This window comes from Dermacentor andersoni, chromosome 5, assembly GCF_023375885.2.
Source record: "Dermacentor andersoni chromosome 5, qqDerAnde1_hic_scaffold, whole genome shotgun sequence".
NCBI classification, from domain to species: domain Eukaryota; kingdom Metazoa; phylum Arthropoda; class Arachnida; order Ixodida; family Ixodidae; genus Dermacentor; species Dermacentor andersoni.
Genome location: NC_092818.1, coordinates 60,766,713 through 60,784,576, shown reverse-complemented (window position 1 = coordinate 60,784,576; position 17,864 = coordinate 60,766,713). Strand labels below are relative to the sequence as shown.

The window sequence follows — 17,864 nt, the reverse complement described above, 5'->3', positions numbered from 1 at the left end:
TCAGAGCGAAGACGAGGAGGTGGACGGGGAGGGAAGTTGACTCCTCGCAACCTTCGCTCTGCTTGGCGGCGGCCCACCACCTGGCATCGGCTCGTCTCCCTTTCTTCTCATTCGCAAAGTTATTCGGGGGGCTTCCGCGTCCCTTCGCATTTTCTTTTGCACTTGCGCTCCGTGTCCGTCTACGGTTTTTCTTTTCTCCTCCTCCTCCTTCGTCCCAGGCTTCTTCCCGCGTTGCTTGCTTGTTTCCTTTTCGTCTTCTTCCCCCGTCGTATCTGTTTAGCTTCCTTTTGTTCCCGCGGCAGTTACAGGCATGCCTTGGTCGTCTGGGGCACGTCTCCTGGTTTCCGTTACTTGCTCCATCGGCGCCGCCGTCGCTCTCCTGCAGTGGCAGCGGTTTTCGTATTTGTTGTCCCCGGACCAGTGGGCGACTCACGTCCCTGGGCCACTGCACCTTAGGGCCGACTCGCACTCACTCAGCACGGTCTACCGCACGCGTGCGGACGTGCTTAAACATATGCACGTGTCGGACGCAGACGGACAAATTTCGGTTCGCGTTGCTGCTGCCGACTCGGGCTAAGCCAAAGTTATTTTGTGCACTGTGTGCAACAAGTGCAGTTTCTCGCGCGTCCGCGCGGATTGAAAGTGTGCCCTCGATGCTCGCACACTGCGGACCTGCCTTGAGCAGCGACTCCAGTTGGCATCGATCTGGCATTGCCGCGGCTACAATGCTTGCACACACACACACACACACACACACACACACACACACACACACACACACACACACACACACACCGTCTTGCGTACTGCCTTTTTGCATTGTGCTAACCTGCCTCTAATAATAATACTAATAGAACAGGGCGTCGACCAATATACGAAATCACAGCGAAAGAAGGTGCAGTCTAATGTGGCAAATAGTTATTTGCGAAACGACTGTCAATGTGGTCCTCTATATAGGTTCGAAACCAGACACGCATTGTGTGAATCAGTAGTACGATCAGTGCGTGCACTGAGAATTAACGCACGCACCCTGCTAATCGACGTCACGCCCGATGGCGCATTGATCGCGTTCCGTCGCCGTTTGCGAATCACATAAAAAAAATTTAAACGACGGCTCGACGCATATTTAGAGAAATGGGTAATGCGCAGAGAGACATATCGGGCTAATTAAGCGCGCGTATAGGCGGGGCTCACCACGGAATCGAGCTTACATATCATGGGAATCCCCAGTGTGAGCTAAGTGTATCTTTGGGTTTTTAGCCCTTGGCTGGACCCAGTCGTATAAGGACACCCAACACCGCCATAAAGGCCGGTGCTTGCCCCGAAATATCCTTACTCCCACGCGTTCGCACGTGACCACGCTTGGAGTGCCACCTCCCACGCGCACGCGTTTCACTCGAGGCGTGGTGATCGGGATCACTCGTTGGGGTGCGTTGCCACGGGACCTCGCGGTGCGCGCGTGTCCGTTGCGCGTGTCATGCATTTTACAGAAGCGCTCGAGTGCCACCGTCTTGTGCTGTTAACGCTGCCGTTTATCTGTCTGTAAGAGTTAAGTACACGGTACCCTATACAGTCGATTCTTACGGACGAAAATGATTGTACGGAAGCGTTCAGCGTTTCGCGCATGGTCACGTTGTCTGACCTGTCACTGCGCATGAAACTCAGGAATCGTTCGCGCAACAGCCCGAGACGACGGCGCGCACGAATTTGAGCATTATCAATTAATTCTGTAGACACATCTCACCCCCCCCCCCAAAAAAAAAAAAAAAGAATATATATATATATCGAATTTCGCTGTTCGTCATTCAGCTTACAAGTTCGGCTCCGCGCCATCACGTGATGCAAAATGAGCGAGCTTAGCAATTGGACGGCGCATCTATTACACGCGTTGTCGTCGAAGGTGGACAGTGGTGTTTTGCGACGCATTCAATGGCCGTCGTGCTGCAAACCTTCCTGCTGCCAGCCCTGTCCAGCGCTGCAGCGGTCAGCGTCTCGGGCAACCCTGGCGCGGTCGCCGCTTTGTGGAATGCCGATAGTAGTGGGTCGCGCGCGCGCGCTCCGTGCCCCCTCTCGCGATGCCGACGCGTCGTTTCCCCGGGCCTCTCTGGTCCTCCTCTCCTTCCCCTCCCGCCCCCCCTCCGGCCGCTCACAACTGCTCACGAAAGCCCCCTCGACGACGGCCGGCCAGGCGCATTCCAGTCCCCGCAGGCCGGGTGTTTTCCCGCCCTTGCTCCGTCGTCGGTCGGTTTCGTTTTCGCGCGTCCATCCCGCGGTGCGAGAAGATAGCGCGGCGGGAGGATCGCCCACCCTTTTATCTTTACGTCGCACCACCGTGGCGGCGCCTTTTCGCCCCGCACACTTGCGGAAGAATCCGTGTCCCCTATCCTACAGTGGCAGATTTCCTTTTTTTTTTTTTTTCGGGCGGCGGTTCTCAATCAAAACGCCGGTCCTTGTAACGCGCACGGCAATCGTGTCGACCGCTACGTGAGCCTACTGCTTGATTTCGCGGGCCGCAACTTCGGCAAGCTTCGGGAAACGACAGCGAAGTGTATCGAAACGCCTGCGTATCGAAGCGCGGCTCGAGTGTATGGTGGACGAGACGCGTATGGGTGTACGGTCCGGTACACCGCCGCCGCGCTATCCTGGTGGGGCTGTGTTTTTTTGGCGTCCGCCGCAAAATGTGGGTCTACGGTATAGCGAGCCAAGTGAAGGGGAGGGGGGGGGGGGAGTGAAGCGCCAGCATGACTAGTCGACCTTTCTTTTTTTTTTAAGAGGAACTGCTACGACGCGACTGCCCCGGTATCTGTCGTCGATCCGTTTCCGTTGTCCCATCCCCTTTCATATCGTCCCTTCGTCGAGTATGACAAATCGTCTGCTCGTCGCGAGGCTTCGCCCGGCCATCCATTATTAACGGAGTTACGCTGCCCTAAAGCACGAGTCGGGTGCTTGAAAAATAAAGCTGGCACCGAGCACGTACCCCCCCCCCCCCCCTTTTTTTTTGAGGACTTTACGTGATCGCTTTTCGCTCCGCAATCCGAGGTTTTCCTTTTTTTTTTTTTTTGTTCTGAATTGTAAAGCTAGTTTCTCCACGTTGCCCGTGTGCTAGACTGAAAACCAAGCAGTTGTCCACCGCTGATATGAAGACGCAGCGCAAAGCTACGCGCGCAGGTCCAGCCGCCGCCGTACTTCACCCAAACAGCGAGGATGCATTTGTAGCAGCTTAAAGTTATTTTACACTTGCTTTGCGGAGCAAACGTCGGATACATTTGAAGGAAGTCCTGCTAAGCTATAGAACATTCAAGGTACGTACCGCAGCGAGAAATCGCCGATACCTTCCGCGGGAGAAGCAAAAAAAGGGCGGTTAGACGAGTTCGCGTTAAGTATGACGGTGGATGTACGTCATAGTTCCACTTCAGGTATCCTTCTTTCTTTCTCACCTATTGCATCCCCTTGCCCCTCCCCCAGTACAGGGTAGCCAACCGGAGATAATCTCTGGTTAACCTCCCTGTCATTCCTTTCTCTCTCTCTCTCTCTCCACTTCAGGGACATCCCCGCGGAGCCACGTCGACTTCTTCTGATTTACGAAACCCCTCGGATTCGCACGAATTCGTGGATATTGCAGTAAAGTCCCAAACTGGACTTTCCGGCAGTGACCCAAAATATGGCAGTTGACGCATCGTTAAAGTGCTCCTTATTTACGACTAGAGCCTTTTGCCTGCTTTTGTGCGTTTGTTCGTATAACATTTAATGCAGATAAACAATAAAAGTCCCGCGAATTGCACAGTAATCACCATATTTACAATGTACTGACCGCGATGTTTTTTTATAATTGCAGGAAAGCCGGCTTGGCGTTTTTCTGACGGGTCGCCATTAGGTTGGCAGAGTGCGCTGCCGGAAAGTTCGCTTTACAGTTTGGAAGATCGCTTTGAATCCCTCTGTATCGGAATTGCGGCTTTATTATTATTATTATTATTATTATTATTACTTATGCGCCTCGTAACCTCCTCGCTCATTGATGCGTCATGGTGCACCAGTTACCGAAGCTTACGGCAACTATTAGTGTGTTTCGCATGCTGCACCTTCCTATTTTAGTTTTGGTTTATAAATCTGATCGCCTGATCAGGACGCATTGAAAAAGAAGCTCGCGACTGTTCCACGGCAACGTGAGTGACGGGAAACTTAAGCGTAAAGGCTTGAACAACAATCTTTAGCGGTGCTCGGTGTCGCGCCAATTTGTTCGAGTTACCGTCGAGCCATCACTCTTCTCTTCGCGCACTTCCGTTGAACAAGGCACCGTACGCGTTGATCGCTGTGTTATCGATGTGTCGACCGCCTTAATTCAAGCAACCATGCATTGCCAAAAAGCCGACTCATCGGCTTTCGAAAATTTCTGCCGATAAACTACGTGCCGAAGACTTATTCCTATTCAAGAACGGCCGATTTTTTTCTTCTTTTTTATTTTTCTTTAAGCAGGAACGCAGCCCCCATTCACTTCAGCTCGTCAGCGCGCTCGCTCGTAAACAAGACAAGCGGCGCGCTTTTGCCGAGGCGTCCTTGGAGAAAGGTCTGTAGGCCAGCGGCTGGCCATGCGCGCTCTCTGCACATACCTAATCGCCTCCGAGATCGTTGAACCTTCGAGGGAAAGGGGGATTCTTTTGCGGCAATTTCGGAGGCCATGTGTATTTGTCATAGAAGCCGACGGGGGCGCCCCTTGGCGACGGCGACTGCGGCGGCTGCCAAAGGAGGGCATCCAACGACTCCCCCCCCCCACTTTTTACCCTCCGTCCCCCTTCTCTCTCTCTCTCTCTCTCTCTCTCTCTCGGCCAGCCTGCCGGACCGAGTGAGAGTACCTCGGCGTTGTGTGCGCGCGCGCGTAGTGGTAGCCACGCCGTCCTTGTAGTCGCGGACGCAGCAGCGAACGTGTGCGGACGCGTGTGCGTGCGTTCCAGCGATCGCGGCCACTCGTCCTCTCCCACCTGATGTGCCGCTGAGTTGCCGTCGTCCACCGGAGTGCTCCTGTATGGTGTTGCGCGCTGTGTCGTCCTCGCCGCCGCTGCGGATACGGGTTACGCGTGGTTCGAGATCGGGGATGTAACGCTTCCAGAGCGCGGGCGCTCCAGCTTTCCGTGTATCCGTCGCTGCCCCACCAGCAACAGCCGTGGAACAGGGACTGTTCTACCAGCCGTGGCAACAGCATCTTCCCTGTGGTAAGTGTGCACCCACCAGCAGCCCAGAAAGGTCGAGGACCCTGATGAGAAGATGATGGGACGTTGGGAACCCCTCACTCTCTCTCTCCCGAATTAATTCTTTATCTCAGCGTGCCGTCCGTGTGCGTCTTATGTGGACGAAAACTCCGAAACACCAGCGTCCGACGGTGTGCGCGCCATGGGACCTTAACCAGGTTGCTCGCGAGAAAGGCGTATATTTGGCGTTCTTTGCGGTACAAGGGCGCCCCGCGATTCTCCGGGAATGACAAGTGCGAGGGCTTCGTTTTTCTCAAAGTACGGACAGTCTGCGCGCGCGTTACGCTTCATCGATTGCCTTTATAAAGTGCAGTGCCTTCTTTCACCGTGAAGCACCTGTTCTCTTTTTATTATGTCTTTCTCTCTCGGAAGTCGGGACTGACCGGCGTCCAGCATTGCGCCGGTTCGCGAGGTCTCTGTGCGCTTGATCCAACGACGCCTCTTCGTGGTGCTTTCTTTGATGCCGCTGGCTTACCACGTCTCGCATTTGCGAAAACTCGCCAAGTCGCGCGTCGTCGCGGTGTCTTTTGTGGCGTTCCGGCCGCGTCCTTTATGTCACGTGCCGCAACCAGAGATATCCAATACACACCTCCGCAGACGAAGTAAAGAGGTGCTTGACGCGTGATCGGGTTAAGTAGGACAGCGACTGTATACGGTCGCTATGCACTTTACAAAACCGGACAACTCGCCGTCTCGATCCTCTACCCTATACGCACGAAAAAATATTTCCGAGACGCGACTTTCGACAGTATCCACATTTCTCACGACGTATACAGCGCTCCCGTGAAAGTTGCATGTTTACTGTATGGGCGTGGTTGCTGTCGCGACTTTCCCGTGCGACGAAATGGAGCCGGTGCCGCTTGTGTGGAAGTGGTGGTTAGGGGGGGGGGGGGGGATATTTACGCACAGCGAAGACCGCGGGCTGCGAGTTAGCGCTCGATTGACGCCCATGGGTGACACCGTGTCGTGTACGTGCATACTTTTAGGCTCGGCCTCAAGGCCTGCCACGCAGCCGCTCTCTGCTCGATCGCCTCGTATCAGTCGCTTCTCTTCTACTATCGCTCGTTTGTTTTGCAGAAAGTGGTTGCTACTTGAGGGTTAACATTACTGTCCCCACTTGTTGCTGGGCTGGTTGGCACCCGCCGTAGTTGCTCAGTGGCTTTGGCGTTACGCTGTTAAGCACGAGGTGGACCGCGGGATCGAATCCGGGCGGCAGCGGCCGGATGGCGGCGAAACTCTAAAACGCCCGCGTATCGTGCATTGGGCGCACGTTAAAGAACCCCAGGGGGTCAAAATTAAACCCGAGTCCCCCCACAACGGCGTGCCACACAATCGGATCGTGATGTCGGCACGTAAAACCCAAAACCTTTACTTATGCTAGTTGGTCCCTATACCTCTTGTGGCGGGAAAGACGCGAAACCACGTGAAAAAAAAACACAGAATCGAAAAAATACGGAACATCACGCTGACGACATAAATGCGCCTGGAGTGTCCATATAATTGCTATCGCAATAAAAGCGTTGATGAATATGGAATTGACAGAATACATACTTCATTCGTTCGTACACGCGAATAATTATTGTTCATTGCTGCGCTGGTTCACAGGCGGGGGATTGCCGAGAAAAAAATGTATCGTTTCTTTCTGATGTAATGCGCCTCCATTAACTCACATGCCAAGTGAGTGAAATAATTAATTTATTGGGGTTCCGGCGAGGAAGCGAACTCGTATCCCACCCGGCTAGCTCCTACGTCGGGAACCGGCAGGTCTAGCCCACTGTTCCAGTCGCGGGCACGCCGGACAGCCAGGATTTGCTTGTCTATATAGGGCGAGGCTACGCAGAAGCGAGCCCCACTCCTCCTTGCTGAGCATGCCAAGGCATCTTTGCTCTTCCCGGGTGTGCCGATACGAGCAAAGCTTGGCTCGCACGTGCAGGAACCACGGTGTGCACAGGCAAATGTGTCGACGCTCTTGGCTGTCCGGTAGTTTCTTCGAGATATTTTCGTGTCTTTTAACTTTTTTCCACGTCAGTTGCACGCCAGTTGTGGGGACGCGTGTTTCCAGTCTAGGCCGTGTCCCCCCAAGAAAGACACCGACACGACAAAACAGCAAAGGTTAAATCCTGCTCCGGCGAAGCCAAGCCAGCAGCTCCGACAAGCTGGGCTTTCCGATCGCGCGCGCGTACCAGAGCTCGGACCATCCCGCCCCACGGGCGGTACAGTTCTCACAGCAGCCCACATGAGGTAAAAATTACTGCAGCTCCGATGAGATCTCTATAGATCGGACGCATAAGTTATGAGGCCATCTTCCAGACACGACCACCTCGGCTTCGCCGACTCCGTGTACTGGCGCCACCGTCGCTAGTTGGATCGCGGGATTTAACTTCCCTCGAGAGACACCGCCATATCAGAGGCGGCGCCTATCGTGGGCTTGCCACTGCGTGCTTGCGCCATGCATCGAACCCGCCGACCTGGCTCTCGGCAGCGGAGCACCGCGTGTAGCCACCGAGTCACACCGTGGCGTGCTCGCACGGCCACTGAGTGCAAGCCCACCATAGGAAGAACTGAGTCGAGTATGATCAGGTCGCCTTCCAATGCGGGCGGACGTGAAGAAGACAAAAAAGAAGCGCTGGCGCACGGCCTTTTGGGTACGCTTGAAAGAACCTCAGGTAGACAGAATCCGAAACCCGCCCACTACTCCCTTGCACCTCCGCACACACAACGGCTGATCCCAAAGACGGTTCGTGGCTGTAGTACAACGTGAAAAATTTGACTCGGAAGTTGCATCACGAGGTAATAGACAGCGATCGAACATGAGACGGAGCCAAAGCTTCGGCGAAGGAAAGTTGTCTTCGTCGGGAGACAAGTGACCGCGACGAGTCCCCCTTGCCCAAACATTGGCGCCATCTCTCGTTCGACCCCGGCTGAATGTCGTGTTTGGGCCATTACTGAATTCTATTCTGCTGTTCTACTATTCTGTAATGGCCCAAACACGACATTCAACCGGGATCGAACGGGAGATAGTGAGTGAGCCCGGCAAATGGGTATATAGACCGCAAAGCAAAAGAGGCCGCACCGCGTCCCCACATCCACTCTTTGAAGAAAATAATGAAAGAAATAAAGAAAATGGATAAAAAAAAAAAAAACAAGGCGAGAGGAGGGGCTGGCGCTGAAAAGTTGGAAGTGAAAGGAGGGTAGGGAGCAGCAGTAGCAGAAGAAGAATCAATTTTGGCGCGTGTCCCAGGGGCGCGTTAAAAAGCCATTCTGGCCCGCTGGTTAATGGTTATACGCTGCTCGAGGGCGGGGGGGAGGGGGGGGGGGGTGTCAACCGAGCCGCCGCCACCACGTGTGTGTGTGTGTGTGTGTGTGTGTGCCGCCCGCGATGAGTTCGAGGAGAAGAGGGACGGGCTCCTCCCTCTCTCTCTCTCGCTCTTGTCACAGGTTAGAGAAAGGGCTTGACTTTCGCGCTCGAGTGTCTACGGTGCGCAGGTCAGCAGACTGCGCGCAATGGCGGGTCGCCGTAGAATTTGTCCGCGTGTCCTAACCGGCGTGTACCGTTCGAAGTAACAGACAGTGGAGCCAGAGAAAAGCGTAGGGGAAGCGTGTTACGTTTAATTCAAATGTAGAAATAATAAGGAGGTAATGGGGAAACGAAAGTGCACGAAAAGGCAACTTGTCGCAGCTGGGAACCGAACGCTCATTTTCCATTCATTGATAAATTAGCATTCAACTTTAGCTGGTTTCTTCACGGTTTCATCACGCCGCCGAGTCCTAGCTCTGCCGTCCTCGACTGAACTTCCTTGCAGTTGGCACCCATTCGGTAACTCTCGAGGCGAAACAACACGTACGTGTGCCTGCGCGCGCAAGCTCGTGACCACGCGCGTCACTGTCACGCATGCGCAGATGGTGCAGGACAGATCGTGCGCGTCGAAGCGCGGCGCGAGTCCAAATGTCCTCCCCGGACAGATATCGGTGCTCCGGCTTCCTCACAAAAATACCAAATGACGTCTACCAAGGCAAAAACAGTGATCCAAGAGGCGCGCCCTATCGCGCGTCTTGTAGGTACGAACCGCCATTCCTCGCGAGTCGCGGCAAACGCAGGGCGCACGGTCGGTAGCTTTCGCGCGCCGGCAAGCGTACGTGAAGTTCGGCCTTAACAGACCACTGGTTATCTGCCCTACGCATTGCGCGGCCTGCCCGACTCTATTTCTTTGTTCTGGTATCGACTAGAATATCGGGCACCTCCATTTGGTGCGTAATTAATATTCACACCGCTCCCTTCCTTTCTCGTAACGTGGCGCCTGTCGTCGTCTTTCGTTCCGTAACTCTTTGCGCGGTGCGGAACTTCGATCGTGCGTGCCCTGTCCGCATCCTGGCTCCTACGCGCGCGAAGGGGCTTTGCCGCGTGACGCCTTCTTTGAGGCGAAGCTTTCCTTTGCCTCTTCCTTCGGCTTTTCCAATGCTGCTGCTGCTGTCTTGCACCCCACGTCAGGGGGTGGTTAAGAACGTGTTTGTACGTGGCAGAAGCGTGGGATAAGCGTGGCAGAAGCGTAGCAGAAGCGGGGGCGTCGCCACAGTACCCTCTGAAAGGCTGTAATAACGCGTGAGCCCCCCCGCAAATGTATTGCAGAAGCTGCAGCGCTTATCTTTGTATACTCACGCGCAACAGCCCAGGGAGGAGATCGCGATAGTATGGCGGACACAGAATGCGAAATGCTACTATATATACACGTGGCGACAGTTGCGGACAAACTTAAAGTAATAATAATAATAATAATAATAATAATAATAATAATAATAATAATAATAATTCGAGGTATGGTATGGCACGTTTCTGAACAATCAACACAGTGCAAGTTTGTCGATGTTGACAACTGACGCAGGGCGTGCAAACGCAAAGCCGCATTTGAACACCGCAACGTCACAACGACAACACGCAATTGGTGGTCTAGTAAATGAACACTTCAGCCTCGTTGTCCCAACCCTGCAACACAGGGTTGCCGTGCGGCGTGACGGAAGCCAGGGTGGCCAGCGGGCGCTGGTTCATCGGGCATGGGATGTGCCTGCTATTTCTGCTAAGGCTTCAATAAAATGGCTAATCTCTCTCTCTCTCTCTCTCTCTGTCAGCAACGATGCGATGCGCCATGTGAGGGAATGTCAATGCTTGCGTCCTCGCATGGCTACGGAAAACGGCGCACAACAGCGCCTCGAGCACAAACGCGTTCTCTCTGTGCGCTCTGTCTACTGCTTAGACAAACGCAAGTGGTGCACGCGAGGTATGCCGTCCGCACCACACACCATCACTGTCGCGTGCCGTCGAAATCACCGCCAAATTTAATATCGTCAATGAACACAAACAGCACAGATAGATCCACTTACATCGATTCCCACAGTTCGTGGTACCTGCACGTTTTCTCTCTCTGTCTTTTATGAGTCGCAGGCACGGTGGCAGGGTTCCAGAGTTTGGGAAGCATCAGTCTATAGACGTCGAAGAAGCTGCGAACCAACTTAATTCTTTGGTGCGCGCGTGCTTGCATACAAGACTTGCGCTAGGCGAAATTCGCGCGAATGGGCGGTTTCTTGCGGGTCATTGCTGTTCCTTTTGCTCAAGAGAGAGAGAGAGAGATTTTTCTGCACCGAAAGGTGTCGGTGGAGCTCGGAGAGTTCACTGCCGGGGTTTATCCTACGGAGCGCGTCGGCTGTGCACGGGCTTGCTCGCGCGTCTGGCCCACACTACACGACATGTTCTCTGCCTTCCCGAACCGACCCCAGTCATGGAGCGAATGCATCACTCGCTTTGAACTCCCGAAACGAACATGGCGGGCCCCCTTAGTCCAGCACGTTAGAAAGACTGTTCATTTGGATGACTCCGCCATGTAAGCTTCGGTCCTGGAGCAAAGAAAATGTTCATCTTAAGCACAGCGCTCTCCTTAGCCCTCTTTTGGGAGTGCGTACAGTCCACGGCCTGCGCATCGTCGAAGCGGAGCTTCAGACGTAATAGTGCTGGCACTGCTGGTTGTTGAAATTGACAAGCCTCGATCAGTCATCAGGGCAGAGAGCCCTCTGTCCTGTATCCGTAGCGCGCACCGCCGGTTCAAAACACATCTTATGGAAGTGTCTTGATCTACCTGCCATTTTCACCACCACCACCACCATCTCTCTCTCTCTCTCTCTCTCTCACACACACACACACACACACACACACACACACACACACACACACACACACACACACACACACACACACACACACATCCCTAATGCTCTAGCCACGACGGTGTCTGGTACCGAGCGGTGAGGGACAGCTAACTAGGACGAAAATCATGCACCGAAGGTCTTGCACAGGTACAGCCCAAAAGAAAGAAGCACGAGAAATTATGTTCAGAAGAGAAATAATAAGCAGAAAGAAGTTCGTCGTTTAAAACCAGTCAGGTGACGTTTCGTAATAAAGTACCGAAGCCCGACCCGTCCGCCCCCGACCTCGCATTGAGAGAGAGAGAATTAAATAATCGCAGCGTCCTTGTCTGTACTCAGCCGAGGAAGAAATAATAATAATAACAACAAATTCGAAATTCCTCCGTCTGCGTGATCGTCGTATACCACGTGCCAAGAAGAACGCAAGAAAAATTCCTCCACTGCGCAGCTCGCAACAGCGCTTTCCAGCGCACGAAAGCGCACTCTGGCGTGTGCCTGCCTTGGAATGCGGAGGGGGGAGGTGGTGTAGTGCTAGGCGAGGTGTGCGTGTGTAGGGGTGGGGGGGGGGTAGCGAAACAGGGGTGCAGCAGATGTACTCTTGGGGGGTTTCGGTGGGGGGGGGGGGGGAGGGAGAAGTGGTGCGTCCGATGCGAAGGCATCGACGGCGCGTGCTGGGCGCGCCGCCGCCCCCCCTCCCAGCCTCTCTCGCGGCGATGATGCGTGGTCATATGCGAGTGCGTTACGCGTTGCTGTTATTAATGCCCCCCCGGAGGAACGCAGAGAAACACGTAATAACAGGGAGGCCTCGGCGTTGGAGAAGCGTGCTTGGCGGCGGAGGTGGGGGATCGACCCTCGCTGCGAAATAACGCGTGCCTCCTCCTCGAGTGCCGAGAGAGAACATCGCGGCCGCCGCGAGCCGCTGATTCCCTGCCGAGATACGAGCCGGCCCGGCGCAGTGCGCCATATGGCCCCGGGTCGCCGTCGTTCCCGTCTTGCACATTGCGTGAAGATATAACTGGCCGGTATCGGACGAGCTATCTGGCCAGTGAAGATGTTTGCCGCGCTTTGGTCGAGAACGGACATACCGTGAGGTGGGGGGGGGGGGGGGAGCGCACGGTATAAAACGGTGCGCCGCATCTGAATCCAGGCGTGACTCCGGGGCCGCAGCCATGCGTGCTTATAGAGATGGAGCGTGCATACCCGTGGGCCTGCAGAATGACGTGGGTATCGCGAGAGAGCATCGATCGAATCAGAGTTATGCGTTTGAGCTGAAATCCGCGTCGTGCCCGTTGCTCCGAGTGCCTGCCTGGGAGCTTGATCAGTCGTGGGGTAGCTTGATCGAGCCTGGGACGCTGCTGCTGGGGGCCAGTGTTTCGACTGAGACTTCCTATATGTTCGTGCACTGCTGAACAATCGAAGTCTCCACCTTCCTGCAACTCCTTGTTCGGTATGCGCAATATGTAAATAGACAACTCTAATTGTTAAAACAGTTAAATTCTTGGGTCTTACGTGCAAAATTAGACCGCGATATGATTATGAGGTAGGCCGTAGCGGGAAAGGGGAGAAGTGGGGGGGCACTCCGGATTCGTTCTTACCGTCTGGGGTTCCTTAAACGGACGCTTAAGGCAAATATTAAGTCAAGCTAAAGGGATAGATTAGTGCTCGAGAACGTCTAAGGCGTCAACGTTATCGCGAACAGAGCTTTAGTAATCGTGAAATTGAGGTAAATGGAGGATAAGATTACAGACTCCCCCGGGGCATTCAAGTATACTATAGGCCGGTGACGAAGGCACTCATTACAATTCTGTCACGAGTACTCAACCACTCGCAATAAAAAAGATAATTGTATTGCATTACAAGAGGAAACAAAATGCTACTTGTCCAGTTCTATTTGATTTTTAGAAGAAGAAAAAAAAAAAGAGAACTCGTTGACTTTACCTTTGCCAACGACGCGGGCGGACTTATGCTCGATGCTGACTTACGCTCGATGCGCACCCGTGTCGTATTGAACTCGCTTTCCGGTGTTTCAGCGGTTGCGCAGGTTGTCTCGCTAGCGGCCAAGTCTCCCCAAGAAGTTCACTGTTCTTCCGCTATGTAAAACAAGCAGTAACGGGGACGTAAGGAACACCGACCAAGTAAAAAAGGCAAACACAAGCTGACACGAACATGCGCAAATCAAGGTCGCGCAAAAACTACCAGTTGAGTGGTTTATTACCAGATCAAACCACATATTAGACTGGGAACGCAACGATGCATTGCGACTTAAATTATGGGGTTTTACGTGCCAAAACCACTTTCTGATTATGAGGCACGCCGTAGTGGAGGACTCCGGAAATTTCGACCACCTGGGGATCTTTAACGTGCGCCTAAATCTAAGTACACGGGTGTTTTCGCATTTCGTCCCCATCGAAATGCGGCCGCCATGGGCGGGATTCGATCCCGCGACCTCGTGCTCAGCAGCCCAACACCATAGCCACTGAGCAACCACGGCGGCTTTGCATTGCGACTCTGCGAAAAAAAAAAAGGGGAAGTGGGGATAAGTAGAGCCTTTCAGATCGCCTCCTCACATTTGTTTTTGCTCCCCCTACATAGAGTTTCGTTAATGATTTCTGCGTATGCGTGCGCCACATGGCTTATACGTAATTTCTGAGTGTAAGTGAGCAGGATTGAAGGCGAGCTCACTCCACCTCTCCTGTCTCCTATAGCACGGCCGCTAGCCAACCTACACCAACGAGCACAATCCGTCGCCCTGTTACAAATACAGTGCCTGAGATTTAACTTCTCGGAGCAGCAGCGTCCGAGCACCCCCGCCGCCACATTCCGCCGTGGTTGTTCCACTTGGACGAGCCGCGATGCGCGCGCGCACCTAATGACTGCAGTCCGCGATGAGGTCGACCCCCCCTCCCTCCTTCCACCCCCACTCCTTTGTTGCGCGGCGTAGCCGGAGCATCAACTCCGCGTCGAGGGCGGCTTGGAGGCATGCGAGCGAAAGGTCCGCGCACCATACCGGACCTGCGGCGCCGCCGTAATAGCGCGCCGCAGATACGATCGGGCCTTTCTCCTCGCGGGCCGCTTGACCCCGTGACCGGGCGCGGGCTGGTGTGTGGGCGGACGCTGGTTTTGCTCGGTCGGTCGGCTGGTTGTCCGGGGTTGATCTAAACGACCGCGGATGGCGGGGCCGGCCCTCATTGAAATGGGGGTGGTGGTGGACTCGATGCGCCCACCTCCTATTATTATACTTCGTGCACAGAGAGCCGCTGGGTTGCGACTTTTCGGCAACGACGTTGAATCTTAAGCTGCACGGACGAACAAAGCACGTCTCCGCTTGTTCAGTTTGCTTTCGTTTTTTTTTTTTTTCTACGTCGCTCGAGCACTTCGGTGTGTACTTTCGGTTCCTAAGTACGAAAAGCGGCGAAAAGACCCGAGAATCACGGGGACAGAACACGGAGACACGGGGACGTCCGAGCGCTCGTGTCCAGCCGTGTCGGGCGTTTTCGCGACGCTTTTCGTCGTCGTGAATGTAGTGCGCCAACTCGTCCAATTCCCCATTCCTTTTCTGTTGCGCCTTTTCTTTTTATTATTTTCTCGTTGGCTCCGTGGAATATTACGGAAGTTCATGCGCGTATACGCCAAGGCGTGCAGTTAAGCCTCAAGAAAGTCGCCAACCGGGGCCCCCGTTCGAAGCAGTGCGGCAGCGCCTGTGTGTCCGGCCTAGCTTGTCCCGTCCCGAAACTGCGACTTTCCCGTATTCATTTATTATTTGGACTACAGCGTTCGTGGCGCCGCCGTCGACAACACGCCATGGCTCTCGACGAAATGGCCGCAGCCTCCGAGATGGCGCGCGCCGGCAGGTTTCGAGCGCGCAATTTCGGAGGCCACGAAATGGCGGTATGCGCTCCGCAGCGTCGTCTGTTTCATTGTTGCGGCGCCTGCACGGCGGGCCTGCGCGCAGGCACCGGTCACGGAGCGTGAGGAACATTTCTCGCCGCGCGGTGCAAGCCGTGGGGTGGCCCTCGGCGGTGCATTAGCCGACGCCGTACAGGCAGGCGCTCACGCGCGAGCCGTAGAGTTAGCGGAGGGGGGGTGGTTCTGTTCTGTTATGCAGGCACCGTTTGTTCTTGGACCCTTTTGTTGGCCGGCTCGTTGCGTGAGCAACGGAGCACGATTCGCGGCGGCGCCACACGTGGGCGCCACATCCGCCCCGCTGCCCCCCACCCGGGTGGGGAGGTTCGTTGTCGGTTCGCGCGGTGTGTACAAACAAGCGCGTTCCAGCACGCGAGCTGCTTATCGCGGCTCGACGTCCGGCTTCTCGGGGGCCAGCAAAGATGATAAAGAAGGAGCGGGCGGCGTGCAGCACTGCCGCGGCCGCCGTGTCGTACGGTTCGCCAGCCGAGGTGATTATGGCATCCCCCTTGCACACACGCCGCTTCTTTCTTTTTATTGTTTATTTCTTCAGCCCCCCCCCCCCCCCCCCCTCGTGCCTTCTCGTGTGGGAACGCGCGCTATGATTTCGTACTTGCGCGCAGGAAGGGCCGCAGAGGCTGTGCGGCCTGTGGGTGCACGTGACTTCCCGGAATGCGAACGCTCGCGTACTCTCGAAAAACGTGCCGCGAAGTAGTTCGTTATAGGTGCTCGAAGGCCGCCACAACAACCCTCGAAGCGCCCTTTGCGAAGAACGATTTCGATCGGCTAGGGAGAGAGAGAGAACGACGGTCACTCGCGACGCCCCGACGTGCCGCCGCAGCGCGGTCGGCCCTCGGCGCGTGATGCACGCAACTAGGCGCGCGCGCTCGGAATGCAAGCGCGGCCCGGCGCCGCGATAACGTGCGGGCAACGCGCGCGCGCGCGCCCGCGAGCCGCAGCGCTCAGGGAGGCGGTGGGGGCGCTTGATCGGTGGCCGACCGCGGCGTGGTGCCGTCCTCCCCCTCCCGCGCGCCGAGTTCAAAGGTCGCGTGCGCCCGGGTCGGAGGTGACGGCGAGCGCGTGCTGCCTGCCATTTCGCCCCCTCACGTCAGGAATGCAGGCGGCCCACGACGTCCGGTTGCGGCCGCGCGCGCGCCCTGCGTGTGTGCGTTGTTGGTTGGCGCGTTGCGTTGCAACGCTCTCGCCTGTGTTGGCCGGAGTGCAGGTGCGCGCGCAGGACGCGAGCTGCCACGCGCCCATCTTTTGTGCCGGCAGTCGTTCGCTATGGCTTTCCTTGGGCGCGCCGAACCCTGCGAAGTGCGGCGTCGGCCGGCGAGTTCTTCAGGCGGCGCCGGCGAGCGCGAGGCAGGCCGGCCGGCCGGTCAACCTCTGCGCCACCGCGCCCCGATTGACTCTCGACCCGCCTTTGTCCGGCGCCGTTGTTTTGCAATCGGCCTCACGCGAAACGCGCGTGTGCGGCGACGCTGTTCGACCTCGTACGCCCGAGTACGCTCTCTCAAGTTCGCCACTGGAGCTGCGGTCTGGCGAAAAAAAATACCGTTTGTCGCCCTCTTATCAACCTCCTCGTCTTCTCCTCGCAACGGCGTTTGCGTGCGCCAACCCCCACTGGCCCGAGTTCATCGTTCTGGAGCGTTGGGCAAAGCTGGCGGCTCGAAAGGTCGACCGCGGAGGACTGGCAGCCCTCTCCGAGCAGTTCTGTCTACCGCGTGTCGACTTGCTGCGCGCGCCCATTGTTCACGTGTCCGCGAAGGCCGGCTTGCATGGGCTCACATTCGGGCGCCGAGAGACTTTGGCCGCGTGCGTATACGGGTGGTACCGTAGTGCACACGGCCCGCGTCGAGGTCTTGACGTTGGCGAAGGCCAAACCGACCGGTTGCTCCCAGTGGCGTAGCAACAGGGGGGGCCGGGGGGCTGTGGGCCCCGGGTGCACGGGGCCAGTAGGGGGGGGGGGGGGGGGGGTGTCATACACGTCTGAAGACACCTGAAAATTGTCGATATCCTCGCCTTCCTCGACTACACCCGGGGGGGGGGGGGGTGACAGAAGAGCTGTCGGCCCCGGGTGCCAGACGACCTAGCTACGCCACTGGTTGCTCCGCTTGGGCATCGTGTCATCGTCGTGTTAAAGTGTCGACCATGAGATAGGCTGATGTTCTTTATCTATCTATCTATCTATCTATCTATCTATCTATCTATCTATCTATCTATCTATCTATCTATCTATCTATCTACGGCGTAATTACAACGATTATGAGTTAAGGCAAATCAGAATGAATGTGTGGCTTTCCACGGTTTACCATCGTATATACGACAACGGTGTGTAATTCAGTCTCAGATGCGCTGTCACGTCGTGTGTGCAGAAGTTGTGCACGAATCTGTTTTATCTCACTAATCCAGTACACTTGAAGGTAGAACGCAGTCACAAAGGAAAGCGTCGCGGGAAGGTGCTCTTGCCGGGTTACAAATACCCAGGCAATTACAAATTACCCCTAATCGTCGAAACTTTCT

General features: G+C 55.5%; 1 protein-coding gene across 3 annotated transcripts in view; it reads left to right on the top strand.

Annotated features, from left to right (window-relative positions):
- Positions 1–17,864, top strand: part of LOC126530698 (uncharacterized) — a 129,416-nt gene that overhangs the window by 54,962 nt on the left and 56,590 nt on the right. Inside the window, exon 1 of one of the 3 annotated variants that reach the window (XM_050177964.3) lies at positions 5,113–5,207. The exons of the other annotated variants lie outside the window; for them this stretch is intronic. The gene's annotated coding sequence lies outside the window, so the exon portion shown is untranslated. Of the gene's footprint in view, positions 1–5,112; positions 5,208–17,864 lie in introns of those variants that run through there. 3 annotated transcript variants of the gene reach the window in all.